We start from the raw sequence: 5,058 nt of genomic DNA on the forward strand, positions 1-5,058 counted from the left end.
ATAACTGTAAAATGACCAACCTAGCATGCTTCTCAAGCTACAGTCTTGGAATGATAGTTCATATAAATGGAGATTCATACATAAATACATAAGGATTGTCTTGAAACTTGGGACCACTAGAAAAACTAAACAAGAGTGGAGATATCGGGAGATTGTCTCTTACTTCATTTTGTTTTGTTTTATGAAACTAGTTATCTATGTTATTGCTCCCTTTCTCTGTTGGGATATTTTATAGATTTTAATAAGAAAAACTGAGAAAGATAAGGTGTTATGTGTGTAAACAAAGTAAAAATTAATTCATTTCTGGAAAGGGTTCATTTTTCACAAAGTTTCTGTCAATCTCCAGTACAATAAAGCTAGTTCTAGGAGAAAAATTATTAGAGATATGGATCTATTTCAGTTTTGCAACTTCTATGGAAACATCATCCAATTTAAATTTATCAAGATATTCTTCACATAGGCACATCGTATGATTCATAATAAACATCCTCCTCATGCTTCTCATACATTCTTAAAAATCTGTATTAATCTAAAGTTCATGCTCTCTAACAACAAAAAAAGTCCAAGTTTTATTAAGACACGGGCCTTCTTTTAACCTCCAGATGGCAGAGTTACTTAGCTTAGCATTTTCAAAGATGTAGCATCTTTGAGTGAAATATATCACTCACTGCAATGAAAAAATAACATCCAGCATATTTCATCAGGTGCTTTTTGTAATAGTCAGTCAATCAGAAATGAGCTGAAAGGGACCTTGGCGTTCTTCTGGTCCAACCACCTGCTCAAGCAGGAGACCCTATACCATTTCAGACAAGTGACTGTTCAGTCTCTTCTTAAAAACCTCCAGTGATGAAGCACCTACAACGTCTGAGGGCAAGCTGTTCCACTGGTTAATTGTCCTCACCGTTAGAAAGTTTCTCCTTAGTTCCAGGTTGCTTCTCTCCTTGATTAGTTTCCATCCATTGTTTCTTTCCGGCCTAAAGGTGCTTTGGTAAATAAGTTGACCACGTCCTCTTTGTGGCAACCTCTCAGATACTGGAATACTACTATCATGTCACCCCTAGACTTCTTTAGATAGCCAAACCCAAATCCTGCAACCATTCTTCATGTGTTTTAGTCTCCAGGCCTTTAATCATCTTAGTTGTTTTTCTTTGCACTTTTTCCAAAGTCTTTTTACATCTTTTTTGTAATGTGGTGACCAAAACTGGATGCAATATTCCAGGTGTGATCTTACTAGGGCTTTATAAAGTGATACTAATACATCACATGATTTTGATTCTATGCCTCTGTTTATACAACCAAGAATTGTATTAGCTTTTTTGGCTGCTGGCTCATATTTAAGTGATTGTCCACTAGGTCCCTCTTATAGTCACTGTTTTTGAGCCAGGTCTTGTCTAATCTGTACTTGTACCTTTGGTTTTTCCTGCCTAAGTGTAAAACCTTGCTTTTATCCACATTAAATTTCATATTGTTGGATAGAGCCCATTGTTCAAGTCTGTCAAGATCTTTTTGGATCCTAAGCTTGTCTTCTGGGGTATTGGCTATTCCTGCCAGCTTAGTGTCATCTGCAAACTTGATGAGTTCCTCTTCTATTCCCTCATCTAAGTCATTTATGAAGATATTGAAGAGTACTGGGCCTAAGATGGAACCCGTGGCACCCCACTGCTTACTTCCCTTCATGTAGATGTAGTACCATTAAGGACTACTCGTTGAGTACGGTTTGTCAGCCAGTTACAAATCCATGTGGTGGTAATGCTGTCTATCCCACATTTTTCTATATTACCAAGAAATAGGTTGTGGTCTACTTTGTCAAATGCCTTGCTGAAGTCTAAGTATACTATGTTCACAGCATTTCACTGGTGTACTAATTTAGTCACTTTGTCAAAGAATGAAATAAGATTGGTTTGGCATGATCTGTTTTTAACAAACCCATGCTGGCTTTTTGTTATAACTTTATTTGTTTCTAGATGTTCGCAGATCTGTTTTTTGATTATCTTTTCCAGTATCTTCCCAGGTATTGATGTTAGGCTGATTGGTCTGTAGTTTCTGGGCCTGTTGTTTTTTTTAAGACGGGAACCATATCAGCTCTTATCCAATCTCAGGTCATTCCCTGGGGTTCCAGGATTTTTTAAGGATATGGTACAATGGTTCTGAGACAGCATCTGCCAGCTCTTTTAGAACTCTGGGATGTAAACCTTCAGGTCTCGGTGATTTATATTCATCAAGATCAGACAGGTGTTATCTAACCATTTTCTTGCTTTTTAAAATTTTTATTTCTAGTCTGTTTTTTACAGTTAGATTTTTGGTAGGTTGGGCTATAGTTTCTTTTTGCGTGAAGACTGATGCAAAGAATGAGTTAAGCAGCTCTGCTTTCTCTCTACTGCCTGTTGCTTCCTTGCCACCTTCTCTCTTTAGTAGACCATTTTCTTGACTTTTCTTTTTTGTTATTTATATGTTGAAAGAACCTTTTTTATCTTTGACTTTTGTTGCCCGTCTTTGTTCATTCTGAGCCTTACCTTTCCTGACTTCATCTTTGCAGATTCAGGCTATATGCTGGTATTCTGCCTTAGTTATGTGTCCCTCTTTCCATTTTTTGTACTTGTCTTTTTTGTCTGTCAGTTCTGTTTGTGTCAACCATCTGGCTGGCAAATTCAACATTGAAGAAACTCTATGACCTTGAGGTGCCATAAGAGATAATCTTTATTGAATACACATCCTGGCACTGAAGAAGTAAAATCAACTCTAGTTTTCCCTCATGAAAATCTGGTTAGTTAACAATAGCTTTTCATAACTCCCACCCACCATGTGTTCACATTGCCCAATCACATTCTTTCTGTTTGGGAATAGTCCACTTCTCTGTCAGACATCTGCTTTGGATAATCTTGAATCTCATGGTCCATGGACGTCTTCTTGAAACTCCTGTTTCTTTCCCAGGCTCTCCCTCACCCCTGTTTCTATAGCAAATTGAGTGGCAATAGAGGTTAGCAAGCATCTTAGCAATTCAACCTTGACATGCCAGCCCCCTGGAAAAGAAGATAGACATAAGGAAACAGTAAGGCCCCACTTTGCAGGGCCTCTCTTCTCCTTATCTTGCTGCTGAAGATAAGAAAATAAATTAAAGCTCCCCTTTGCACACTATACCTAATTGCTTTTCCTTCTAATTGGCCCATGAATCAGATTTTGTTGGGATGTGCAAAGTCTACCTAGCAATAAATTGGTTTTTTCCTGCACATACATACACATGTTTATATCAGCTTGATATAATGATTTTTACACCAAATTACTAGCACACTTCTAGGCAAAGCCTCTGACAGCTGGAGTGTGTCTTATTGCCAGCATGGAAGATTCATAATACAGGTTTGTTTTACTGCTGGGCTTCGTTTTGTTTTGTTTTGTTTTCTTTTTTTGAGTTTTTACATTGTCTGGCATTATTTGGTTCCATGTTTTTCTGAACTTCCTTCCAGATAAGGAGATTGGTAAAACATTACACAAGCTCTTGCCTGAAATAGATTCACAAGGGCAGTCTTTCATATAGATGTGTCTGTGAAATCAATTTTTTACTCAACTTTTGTGGCCAAGTGGCAACCAGTCTTCAGATGTGATATTTGTGCTGTTTACCCCAGCTTATCAGTAACTCTTTGTCCAGTGCGGAATATACACATTGCTCATCTTGCAACTGAATTCTATTCCAATGACCCGGTTGGCAAGCAAAATGTGTTAGTTATTGCCTCATTCGGATAAAGTTCTCTCATACAACTATATACTCTATACTCTTACTCTAGCATGCCTTGTTGTCAGGTGGACAAACTTTGGTCATAAACATGTGCATTGGTTGGAAAATGATTTTTTTACTTACTGTTTATTACCGTCATATTTGCAAAAGGGTCACTGAGATACAGATAGCTCTCGATATACAACCTTTTGTTTAGTGACCGTTCAAAGTTAACAAACTGCCCTGCAAAAAGGGAATTACAACTGGTCTTTGCATTTATGACAGTCGCAGTGTCCCCACAGTCACATGGGCAAAATTTGGGCACTTGGCAACTGCCATTATTTATAATTGTTGCAGTGTCCCGGGGATGAAGTTATTGCCATTTGAAACTTTCCTACCCAGCTTCCTAGAAACAAAGTCAATAGGGGAAACCAGATTCATTTAACAACCTTAACTACTGCAGCAAAAAAAGGTTGTAAGATAACTCATTTAATTGCCTTGTTTTGTAACAGAATTTCCTGTCCCAATTGTGATCATAAGTCAAGGATCACCTGTAATCACTAAATGAGGAGTGGCTATACTCTTTGTTACTAGCTACCTTATTTGTCAGGAAGCAGTGGATGAGTATAAGTTAGACCCAGTGAAAACAATACTAGAACTCACTTACCTACAAGTACGCTGGCTTGATAACACGTTCTTAGAGAACACCATATGTAATTCCAATCACCTAAGGGAGAAAACTGGGATTCCCACTGATCAGTCACCACCACTGTTGTGGCCTTTCCATTCTTTGGCATTGTCTTTCAGTTGCTACAGAAAGGAAACCAAAATATAGAAATGCCAGGCCGCCATTGTGGCCAGACAAGATGCTTTCAATTTACTATATTTTACTGTGGGGAAAGAGCTTTTGTTTTTTGGCATGAAACTGTAAGATGAGTCACTGTTATTGGAATATAGCTGAGCACTGATTAGCTGAGGCATTTCTACTCACCTAATAGCCAGAAAGAACATGGTTGTTCTGATTAGCTTTTGGTCTTAAGCAGCACTGCAGACTTGCAATAAAGAAGTGTCCTAGAGTGTCGTGATAAATTGGCAGGAATTGCCTAATCAAACCCTTCTTCCTTTTACTTTTATTTATTTATTTATTTATTTTATTTATTAATTACATTTATATCCCGCCCTTCTCCTTACGGACTCAGGGCGGCTGACAATTAGATAAAATACTAACATATATACATATTATACCTGATTAAAATTTGATTAAAACGAAATATTTAAATATGTCCAATTAAAAGTAATTAAAACCCCTTTAAAATCCCTTAGGCCAGTCCCGCTAGCTGGAACAACCA

This window comes from Protobothrops mucrosquamatus, unplaced genomic scaffold, assembly GCF_001527695.2.
Source record: "Protobothrops mucrosquamatus isolate PMUCROS unplaced genomic scaffold, P.Mucros_1.0 scaffold_168, whole genome shotgun sequence".
Classification (NCBI taxonomy): domain Eukaryota; kingdom Metazoa; phylum Chordata; class Lepidosauria; order Squamata; family Viperidae; genus Protobothrops; species Protobothrops mucrosquamatus.